The sequence below is a fragment of the Macrobrachium nipponense genome, chromosome 29 (assembly GCF_015104395.2).
Source record: "Macrobrachium nipponense isolate FS-2020 chromosome 29, ASM1510439v2, whole genome shotgun sequence".
Classification (NCBI taxonomy): domain Eukaryota; kingdom Metazoa; phylum Arthropoda; class Malacostraca; order Decapoda; family Palaemonidae; genus Macrobrachium; species Macrobrachium nipponense.
This window is the reverse complement of record NC_061092.1, coordinates 72,252,316-72,264,903: the sequence shown is the minus strand read 5'-3', so window position 1 is coordinate 72,264,903 and position 12,588 is coordinate 72,252,316. Positions and strand designations below refer to the sequence as shown.

General features: G+C 32.9%; 1 long non-coding RNA gene across 1 annotated transcript; it reads left to right on the top strand.

Moving 5' to 3' along the window:
* The first annotated feature begins 669 nt into the window (after positions 1-669).
* On the top strand, positions 670-2,888 carry LOC135205975 (uncharacterized). The gene is made up of 4 exons (XR_010312657.1): positions 670-944; positions 1,159-1,235; positions 1,426-1,525; positions 2,604-2,888. It is a non-coding gene; the product is annotated as an uncharacterized LOC135205975 (long non-coding RNA).
* The last annotated feature ends 9,700 nt before the right edge of the window (positions 2,889-12,588 follow it).

Genomic DNA, 12,588 nt, shown 5'->3' with positions numbered 1-12,588 from the left:
GTCTACCATTTTTTTTATTTATTTATTTTTTGCTAGTAGCTCTAATACGAAAGAATGCAGAAAACGTAATGAATGTTAAGAACGGAACACAATTTCTCTATAAACATCTTTTATGCATTTTAATTATTCATTATTCAATATCCAATAAGTTAATACGAAATTTATCTCCAGTAACAAATGCTTTTGGGAATGAACATACAAACATCAAAGTACACTCAGTGAAATCTTAAATATAGAATATGTTTACATATGTATGCATGTGTATGTATGAATGTATATAATGTACTGTAGATAAGTTTGTGTGTATACATACATATGAAAAAAAATCTGTAGAAATGCCTTAATACAGCTATGAGCGTTTAGGAAATATTTCCTCATATTATCAGTTTGAGGGGGAATTAGGTACTCATATCCTCGTCTGATTGTCCCTAACTCAAATCTTCATCGTTAGCAGACGAATTTCCTCACTTTGGTAACGCTGCTACAGACGGACTTTGCCTGGTAAGGGCAGAGACCGTCGGGCTCTGCCAGACAGTATGAGCCTGAAAAGATACGATCATCTGGTAACATTGCTTCAGAAGCGAGAGAAATACAAACAGCGGGCAGTGTCTGCCGGGCTCTGCTCGACAGTGTGGACAGGGCCTTAGACTTTAGAGTCCTTGGCAAATGAGACCAGCGTTCGAGTTCGGAAGTTCGGACATCTGAACGTTTGGTCTTTGAGACTGTAACGTGATAGTGGTTATGGGACGGTAGACATTCAACGGGAATAGCTAAGTGATCCTTTTTTTTCCCTCGGGAGTGGTGTATTCAATTCTTACTTAATTTTACATGGAGTAATTGGTACTGTTGTGAAGCTTTTTACGGAATATAAGTTAAGCTTGAGATTACCATCGATTGTTGTCACTTTAGGGGTCAAGTTATAATCAACTGGGGTCTTCTGCAAGGTAACACAAACTTTTATACATTATTGCTAAAATTGTATTTGGGGGGGGGGGGGGGGGTGGGGGATTTTGGATTCTTGCTGCTTGTTTAGTCTCGTACAAATGTCATTATATCTTTTTCTGTTTTCGTTTACCCATAATCTGACGTGAGCAAACTCCATAATTTTACGAGGTTTAGAGTAAGTTACCCACAGATCTAAAGCTTTGTCTTTTCCAGGATGATTCCTGGACGAGTTTGAGTTCCTCTTCTAACGGTAAAGTTTCGCGCATGATAAAGCTGCTCTTTAGCATCAGGTATGTAGGAAGCATTTATTTCTGCCAAGTTTAACCTAGTTCGTCAATTTTTTCTGTGAATTTTATTCATTAATGTGTAATTGTCATGTTCTTTTGTCATAAATTTTGTCTAATTTGTCATATGTTTAATTTGTGTATAATGCTTTTGAACAGTATATACCAGTATATACCTTATCCTCCACCCCTTTAGGAGCGGCGCCCCTGGAGGGGTTGGGGAGCCCCCATGTTCTGTATAGTAGGTCATACGCTGGTTATTGGGTGGTTTTAAGCCGATTAATCAAACTAAGGTGGTAAGTTAAACTTAATCTATTGCTTGGTTTTCTTGTATGTTCGGATAGGTATCAGGCTTTTTAAAATGTGCTCGGCTACCACCCGCACGGTTTAATTTGCATAAGCTCTCAAAGGTTTGAAGAAATGTTTAAGCCAACAAACTGCAATGTTCAGCTTTAAAACAAATTAAATTTATGTACAGGTCTGGCATTTTGGTATGTTGTACTTTAGAATTTTAGCTTCCTGGTTAGGTTAGGTCAGATGAGATTTGGCCAACATTCATTAGGGGTTTGCCCGAGTTTTTAATTTTTTCGTAAGCATAAAGTTGGTGTTAGACTTAATAGAATTTTCAGAGTATTCGAAATTATCTCCTTTCTTGCTACTGATTAGTTCTGGTTATTGGGGTTATAGGAAGCTTCCTAAATTTACGGGACAGTTAAGATAGTAGGGCTTGCTTACCCAATAGAAAATCTTTGAAAAAAATCTAAACCATTAATATTCTCCGCAGACAGATTGTCCAGAGTAATGTTTGGATTTCTACTGTTAACAGATGGAATTGGTTTTTGGTAATTCATCAGTAACTCGTAGCTGGGAACTTTTAGCTCCTTTTAACAGACAAAACGAAAGTAATTTTTTTTAGTTTGTTGGAAATCTTATGTCATGGATATTATTGGGGGTTCGAGGGAAACTGATACCAGGCCAACTCTCCTGGAAAACTCTTACCTGGCCAATTGATATCTAGGACAACTGAATATAGGACAACTTATAACGCATATTTTCACACTTAAAATATCACACTTTAAAACTAGCTATTGATAAAGTAAATAGTAAAGTTTTTAGTTCATAGGCGTAACAGTGATCATTTAACTTTAATTTTCATGCTAGTTACTGCAAGTCCAGCAACCAGCTCAAAAATGGTCGTCTTGGCTTTTCAGTGATTTTTTTTTTCCTATTTTGTACATGTCAAGTCAATTGGTTTTGTACTAGTTAACTTTAAAACAGCTTTAAAATTTTCATGAACTCGCAATGCCGTATTATATAAAATCTCGGCGAGGAGCTAATAAGCTTGTGGATGGTAACTACGTATATAATTTTCAGAATGTAGATAAACAGAGAAAAGTACGGCTTCGTTAAGAAAGAAATTGCAGAGCCCGCGTTCTGACGATGGCTGAGGACGACGACGATGGTTAGCAACAAACATGTCTTATTTTGAAGTGACCTACTTAGGACCCGAGAGCGGAAGGTGCGCTAGAAAACGTCGTCTGGCTCCAGTATTTTCAAATGAAATATGGAATATTTTAGAGGATTTCAACTGACATGACTAGAACTATTAATAGCCCTGAAGGGTTTCATAAAGCATTACAAAATTGAATTTCACGCCAACATCAGATTATCTGGAAATTAATAAATTCACTAAAATTGGAGGAGATCTTTTTACTGTACCTCCATTCGTATTGTTTCTTCACCCAACGATTATTTCGTAGTGCAACTTTGAGGTTTTCGTCTTGTTCCACCTTTGAAACCTGCCTACTCTCAATTTCCTTTCCAGCGCTGAATGACCTCATAGGTCCCTGTGCTTGGCCTTTGGCCTAAACTCTATTCCATTTCCGTGTCCTTAATTTTGATTTTGGCGATTTTCAGAATAGTACATTTCCTAAGTATTAATATTCAAATTGTGAGTGGCTTCTACTCAGTGAAAATTTGTTAACTTTAAATGGCGTCAGGAGCAGAGTAGCATTGTAGAGTACAAATGTTTGTTATACAGCTTTCATGCATAATTATGGGTTAAAATAGAGGAGATAATCTTACTCCAGATGGTTACAAGTTTTCAGTGAGTAATAAAATTTTTTGGGGCATAAATTGAAAAAAAGTAAATCACGGTTTTTTTAAGATATTTATCCTTGAAGTAAAATATTTCGTACCTATTTCAAGAATTACCCCGTAGGGGGTAAGCGCTGTCAGTGTACCTCATGCGGTGCACTGTAGGCATTACTTAAGGTTCTTTGCAGCGTTCCTTCGACCACTAACTGCAACCACTTTCATTCCTTTTACTGTACCTCCTTTAATCTCTTATATCTTACTTTACATCCTCTCCTAACACTTGATTCATAGAGCACCTGCGATGTTTTCCTCCTGTTACACCTTTCAAACCTTATACTGTATATTTCCATTTCAGCGTTGATTGACCTCATAGGTCCCAGTGCTTAGCCTTTCACCTAAATCTATATTCAACTCAACTCAACTATTTTAAGAAATAGTAGAACATTTGCTGCTGCCGTTGTTTTTTTGTTAAAGTCTCAAGTTGTTGGAGGAACAGAATTCAAGAAAATGTGCAGACAGACACTGGGTGAATTTGCAAACCTTCCCGTGTTGGGCTGAAATTTCTAGGGACCCAAGATGTCGACGAGATAGATGTCGGCTTCTGTTCGCTTAATTTCTAAGTTTTCCATGCTGCGCTTTGCATTAAAACCCTGATAGGTTTGTAAGTTAGGGGAAAACATAATTCGGTTTATCATCCGTATAATTACAGATGTTAAAGGTAAAAACTGTTTAATTTAGAAATATATTGTTTAACATTATTCACATATGGATGAATAAACATAAGAAAGACCTTTTATCAGATTGTAAACGTAAGCAAGTTAATGTAAGCCACCCTCTGGGAAATGTTGAAAATTCCATTTGTTCAACACTCATGGTGGATATGTGGTTTGTGTATTGGTTGTTGACGACGCAAATGCCATTTGCTAATTTGTGGGACGAGTTGAAATCTGACTCCACACCAAGATCGCTTTAAATGTATTAGGAGAAAAAAATGTAAATGACGTAACTTTACCATTTTAGAAAAATGTGTAATTAAAAGGTAAAATGAAATACCAGATTATTTGTTTCATGAAGCTGGTAACGAAGAAATTACTTCCATTCATTGGTATGAGAATATGATAATATGAAAGTCAGCTACGTGGCTAAACATAGGATTTAACGCAGGTGTATCAAGCAGATTCTGAAATTTTGAAGTTATGGTACTACATGGTTAAATATAGGATTTAACGCAGGTGAAATGAATGTTAAGTTATAAATAAAAATAAAAGCTGAAATACTGGAGTTAAATTCTTGTCAAGTATTACTCGACGTTTTAAATGGTGGTTGGGGATTGGGGTGCCAAAGGGTGGGGGGGGGGGGGGGGGGGGGGGGGGGGGGGGGGGTTGCGAGGGTCGTTTGGAAAACAAATCTAATTGACCACTTAAAGCTCTGAGATGCAAAGTTTCTTGTACCAAAAACATTTAATATTTTGTTTTAACGATTTCCGATTCTGAATAACCTCATAGGTCCCAGTGCTTTCCTCTTTACCTAAATTTCATATTCCATTCAGTTCAATACGTTACTAGTATAGGTTAATGACCATTTATTTTCACAACTATCCATGAGACCCAAGCAGGGTAGTAGCGCCATCAGTGTACCTCATGCGGTGCACTGTAGGCATTACTTAGGCTCTATGCAGCATCCCCGCATCCCCTAGCTGCAACCCCTTTCATCCTTTTTACTGTACCTGCGCTCGTATTTTCTCATATCTTTCTTTCCACCCTCCCCTATCAATCTGTTCATAGCAACTGTGAATGGGTTCTCCTGTGACACCTTTCAAATCTTTCTACTCTTAATTTTCCTTTTCAGGACTGAATGACCTCATAGCTCTCAGCGTTTGGCCTTAGGTTTGAATGTTACATTCTAGTCTATTCTATCTATGAAACCAATTCAAAGACGAATAATTATCGGGACTGGTTGTTTAGAATAGTAACTATTACGGGATACTGTTGGCTTAGCGAGTTGTTAATTTGACACCGAATAGGAGATAAATGAGCAAAATAGATGAGCTTTGTAATCAAAGGCGTTTGAAGGAATCTAGCATCTCGATGTATCATATGGAATGGTATTTGTGTTAATGGGCTTAAGAAAATTAAAGAAGACGAAACAGTGAAAGTGACAAAGCATATAATCTAATGCAGTGGTAATAATGAATAAAATTACTATATAAGTAAAATAATGACATTGCTCATGATACTGATACTTATACGAAACTGGTCTGACCCTACACAGACAGTGAACTCCCATTTTAATAAACAAATTAAATCCATTTTGAAGGGCTTGGACCATTTAATTAAACAGTTTACACCGCAATGCGCCTCCCTACCTTACATGTATGGTTTAGTCAAGACACATAAAATCAATAACCCTATCAGACCAATCATTAGTTCAGTGGGCTCAGTTACGTATAATTTATGTAAATGGCTTGTAAAAATTCTTATTCCTTTGGTAGCAAAACATTGTTCTAACATGAATGTTAAAAACAACAATGTTTGATTTTTAAAATAAAACCAAATTGAATAGTTTAAATTTGAATTTTTATTTTAATATGGTTAGTTTTAATGTTGTCTTTTTATTTACAAAAGTGCCTGTAGATGACTTTACTTGAATATTTGGAGGAGGAATTAGAAACGTCATGACATTCCCTTAAGTGTAGCAAAACCTCATTATCTCATAAGGTTATGTATCAAAGATAGTAAATTCTGTTATAATGGGGAATTTTTTGTACAAAAGTTTGGCATGTCTATGGGTAATCCTTTATCTTCTGTCCCTAGCAATATTTGCATGGAATTTTTTGAGACAAAACTCTTACAAAGAATTTTGCCCCAAAAGTTATTTGGTTTAGATATGTGGATGATATCTTCTGTATTTGGCCAGTTCACGAAAATCTCCAGGAATTCCTTAATAATCTCAATAATTTAGTCCCATCTATAAAATTTACTGTAGAGGAAGAAAGAAATTGTAATTTGAATTTTCTTGATGTAACTGTCCATAGAAATGATAGAAATTTCACCTTTTATGTCTTTCGAAAATCAACTAACATTGCCTCTTTTGTTCATTACTACTCAAATCACCATCAAAATGTTAAATTCTCTGTTTTTTCTGGGATGTTCCTAAGGGCTTTACATGTCTGTAGCCCGCAGTTTATTGACGCTGAAATTAAATCTATTTATGATATTGCATTGAAACTTAAATACCCAAGGACTTTTATAGATGTGGCATGGAAAAGAGCTAGAAAAACATTTTATTCAACTAATGACAAACTTGAATTTAGTAAGCATAACATTCTAAAATTACCCTATGATGAAAGGTTTTTAGATATTCCTAGAATTTTAAAGCTTTTTAACATAAATGTTGTTTTCAGTAATGTCAAGAGTTTAATAATAAAAAATTCTCCTAAAGATCTTCCGGGCTGCATATATGAAATTCCTTGCAAACAGTGTGATAGAGTCTATTACGGACAAACCGGTAAATCTCTTCCACAACGTCTCAAACAACATCAATATTCTGTGAGAACTGGGCAAATATCGAATGCATTATTCGTACATATGAGAGATTTAGACCATCCTATTAACTGAAGTCAAGCAAGAGCCTTAATGCCATGTAATGACACAGTTAAAAGGAATATCATTGAATCTTGTTTCATCAAGTCAAATAATAGAAATATTCTAAATTTAAGTCTTGGTTTATTTAAACTTGATGCTTTCATTATTCAAAAAGTTGTAGATAAATATAAGCAACAAAATTAATATATTCAGTTTTTTACATGTTTTGGACTGTAGAGGTACTTTGTTATTTCGGTTAGGTTTGTGACCGTGTGATATCCGATAATCCTGGATTATCTCTTTTAATTTTTACCCTTTTGACAATTAACCATCTGGTATTCTTGATCTTGTTCTGTACCTTTTTCTCCAATTGTACTTCATTAACTCCTAGACAATGTCTGAGTAAAGACGAAAGCGCTTGGATTTCTGACTATCCTTTTCCTGTGGGATTCGCTTATTTATGAAGTCATGTGCATCTACAGTGATTTTTTAAGCATGTATATATAAATATATATATATATATATACTATATATTATATATATATATATATATATATATATATATATATATATATATATATATATATACTATATTTATATATATATATATATATATATATATATATATATATATATATATATATATATATATATATATATATATATATATGTATATGTATATATATATACTATATATATATATATATATATATATATATATGTATATAATATATATATATATATATATATATATATATATGTATATGTATATGTATATGTATATGTATATGTATATATATATATATATATATATATAGTATATATATATATATATATATATATATATATATATATATATATATGAACGGAGAAAGCAGGGCGTCAGCCAAAGTGATAAAATACACAGGAAGCAGGAGCAGGAACAAACATGGCGAAGTATTTTACACTTTATTCCGACGCGTTTCGCATTCGGCAGAATGCATCTTCAGGGTCTGTATAATAAATAATGACTAATATAAATTAAATTGATTTGAAAATTGTCTAAAAATTATTTACAAACTAGTTAAATGAAAAACGAAACTTCACACATAGATAAAAATACACTAACATTGATAAAACAACACGAGAAGTTAAAAGCACATACGTTAGTTAAAAGTTCAGATGGAAAGTTAAAACAAAAAACCAAATAAATAAATTAGTAAAATGCAAAGTTAAAAAAAATATTTGAGGGAGCACTGGGGGTCGACTACCATGGTAAGAGATAAATAAAAACTAAAAGAATGTACACAGAAACATAGGCTTAAGAGAGAAACAAGGGGGTGGATGTTCATTATCAAATCCCGAACAGTCCAGTATACGTGAACATAGCAAAAAATGTAAAGTTAATATTAAATATGAAGATTTTATTGTTGTTGGTCAAACCTCCAGCCCAAATGAACTGTTGATCCTGGAGAGCCTTTTTATTAAACAACTTGTTCCGCAGTTGAACAACCAGACCACCTCCACCCCCTTGTTTCTCTCTTAAGCCTATGTTTCTGTGTACATTCTTTTAGTTTTTATTTATCTCTTACCATGGTAGGTCGACCCCCAGTGCTCCTCAAATATTTTTTTAACTTTGTATTTTACTAATTTATTTATTTGGTTTTTTGTTTTAACTTTCCATCTGAACTTTTAAAACTAACGTATGTGCTTTTAACTTCTCGTGTTGTTTTATCAATTGTTGGTGTATTTTTATCTATGTGTGAAGTTTCGTTTTTCATTTTAACTAGTTTGTAAATAATTTTTAGACAATTTCCAAACCAATTTTATTTATATTAGTCATTATTACTATACAGACCCTGAAGATGCATTCTGCCGAATGCGAAAACGCGTCGGATCAAAGTGTAAAATACTTCGCCATGTTTGTTCCTGCTCCTGCTTCCTGTGTATATATATATATATATATATATATATATATATATATATATATATATATATATATATATATATATATATATATGTATATATATATATATATATATATATATATATATATAATATATATATATATATATATATATATGACTGGTAAAAGTGTTTCTGTAACAACAGAATTCATCTAATAAAAGGAGCCCATAAAAACACCAAAATGTAGAGAGAAAAGTACTATATTTCAGAGACTGCTGTCTCTCTCTTCAGGTATATGAATGAGAAAAGTTTACAGAAAAGGTGGTATTTATCCAAGAGATTCGTCCACAAGTAAGCCAATTTAGGTCACCCCAAGCTGATAATCTTCCTTTAATCTTCTTAAGCGTTGGTTGAATGAACACTGCGTCGACGATGTCCGATGTCCAATTCCCTTTTGAGATGTTCATTACCTGCTTCTCTTTTTATTAAGGCCGATTCCATCATTTGACTCTTGTACCGGCAGTTGCTGCTATAAATTACACGTGACATATTCCAGTTTATTCTATGGTTAGGTTTCATTTATATGGTTGAAAATAGCCCGGAGTTCTGTTGTCCATACCTAACTGACCGTTTGTGTTGTATTAATCTCTGGGGAAGTGATTTACCTGTAAATCCGATGTAAGATTGGTCACAGTCCTGGCATGGGATTCTCATATACCCAGAGTCTTTGGGCGATGTCTTTTGTTGGACGTTAATCAGGGATTTGGCTAAGGTATTTGGGTAGGTAAATGCAAAAGGGTTGGATTTCCCAAGGGTGTAGTTACTCTCTTAATCGTCTCCAGGTGGGGAATTTTTATTTTATTGTTGGGTGTGTCTCTGGTCTTGTCTTTAAGGGGTCGGTAGAAAATTACGTTTGCTTTTTGAATTGCTTTTCTCAATTATATGGTCAGGATACTTTAAAGATGAAAGTTGCTTGCGAATTAGTTCAAATTCTTTTTCCAGGAAATCTGGGAACAAATTCGTAAGGCTCTTAAGAATAGGTTGCTAGCTAGACCTATCTTGATAGTATTGTCATGATAGCTAAAGTAGTAATATATGAAAGTGAGAACGTTGGTTTTCTGTATATGGTAAATTTGTTATTCTGTCGTGTCTCTGATTATTAAAACATCAAGAAAAGGAATTTTGTTGTCTGTTTCCCATTCAACTTTAAAAATGTTTGATGCTGGGCACTAATGCGTTAATTTTGAGAGGAATTCATTAAAATTACCCCACTTATTATCCCAAAATGTTAGTATGTCATCCACGTATCTCATCCACAGCATGTTTTTGGGTTTTATTGCATTTATTACTGTAGTTTCAAAGTATTCCATGTACAGATTGGCTAAAATAGGACTTAAAGGACTACCCATACTACACCCGAATTTTTGCTTGTAGAATGATCTCTTGGTATAAATACCACCTTTTCTGTAAACTTTTCTCATTCATATACCTGAAGAGAGAGACAGCAGTCTCTGAAATATAGTACTTTTCTCTCTACATTTTGGTGTTTTTATGGGCTCCTTTTATTAGATATATATATATATATATATATATATATATATATATATATATATATATATATATATTATATATATATACTATATATATATATATATATATATATATATATATATATTATATATATATATATATATATATATATATATATATATATATATATATATATATATATATATATACTATATATATATATAGTATATATATATATATATATATATATATATATATATATATATATATATATACCACTTCACAACATAAAACTTTTAAGCCTTGACCGTAAACTCCCTATTCACAAAAGTACCAGTACAGGACGTTCTTCAGTTTTTAAAGGATAAATTATCCCCCTATTCAGATCATTTCCCATTGGCGCTGACAAAATAATAAGTTAGTTGAATTATGTGCATCTAGTAACGTATTTTCATTTGGGGAATCATTCTACAAGCAAAAATTCGGGTGTAGTATGGGTAGTCCTTTAAGTCCTGTTTTAGCCAATCTGAAACATGGAATACTTTGGAAACTACAGTAATATGCATAAAACCCCAAATCATGCTGTGGATGAGATATGTGGATGATATCCTAACATTTTGTTTGGGATAATAGGTTGGGTGATTTTAATGAATTCCTCTCAAAATTAAAAGCATTAGTGCCCAGCATCAAATTTAAAGTTGAATGGGAAACAGACAACAAAATTCCTTTTCTTGATGTTTTAATAATCAGAGACACGACAGAATACAAATTTAACATATACAGAAAAAAGAAAACCAACGTTCTCACTTTCACATATTCACTACTTTAGCTATCACGACATTACTATCAAGATAGGCGTAGCTAGCAACCTATTCTAAGGAGACTTACGAATTTGTTCCCCAGATTTCCTGGAAAAAGAATTTGAACTAATTCGCAAGCAACTTTCGTCTTTAAAGTATCCTGACCATATAATTGAGAAAGCAATACAAAAAGCAAACGTAATTTTCTACCGACCCCCTAAAGACAAGGCCAGAGACACCCAACAATAAAATAAAAATTCCTCACCTGGAGACGATTAAAAGAGTAACGCACACCCTTGGGAAATCCAACCCTTTTGCATTTACCTACCCAAACACCTTAGCCAAATCCCTGATTAACGTCCAACAAAAGACATCTCCCAAGGACTCTGGGGTCTATGAGATCCCATGCCAAGACTGTGACCAATCTTACATCGGATTTACAGGGAAATCACTTCCCCAGAGATTAATACAACACAAACGGTCAGTTAGGTATGGACAACAGAACTCGGCTATTTTCAACCATATAAATTAACATAACCATAGAATAAACTGGAATTTGTCACGTGTAATTTATAGCAGCAACTGCCGGTACAAGAGTCAAATGATGGAATCGGCCTTAATAAAAGAGAAGCAGGTAATGAACATCTCAAAAGGGGCATGGATCTCAGATGTCGTCGACGAAGTCTTCATTCAACCAACGCTTAAGAAGATTAAAGGAAGATTATCAGCGGGGGTGACCTAAATTGGCTTACTTGTGGACGGATCTCTTGGTATAAATACCACCTTTCTGTAAACTTTTCTCATTCTTATACCTGAAGAGAGAGACAGCAGGTCTCTGAAATATAGTACTTTTTCTCTCTACATTTTGGTGTTTTTATGGGCTCCTTTTATTAGATGGAATTCTGTTGTTTACAGAACATTTTTACCTGTCATATATATATATATATATATATATATATATATATATATATATATATATATATATATATATATATATATATATATATATATATACATATATATATATATTATATATATATATATATATATATATATATATATATATATATATATATATATATATATATATATATATATATATATATATTATATATATATATATATATATATATATATATATATATATAGATATATATGATAGATATATATATATATATATATATATATATATATATATATATATATATATATATATATATATATATGACTGGTAAAAGTGTTCTGTAACAACAGAATTCCATCTAATAAAAGGAGCCCATAAAAACACCAAAATGTAGAGAGAAAAGTACTATATTTCAGAGACTGCTGTCTCTCTCTTCAGGTATATGAATGAGAAAAGTTTAAAGAAAAGGTGGTATTTATACCAAGAGATTCGTCCACAAGTAAGCCAATTTAGGTCACCCCCGCTGATAATCTTCCTTTAATCTTCTTAAGCGTTGG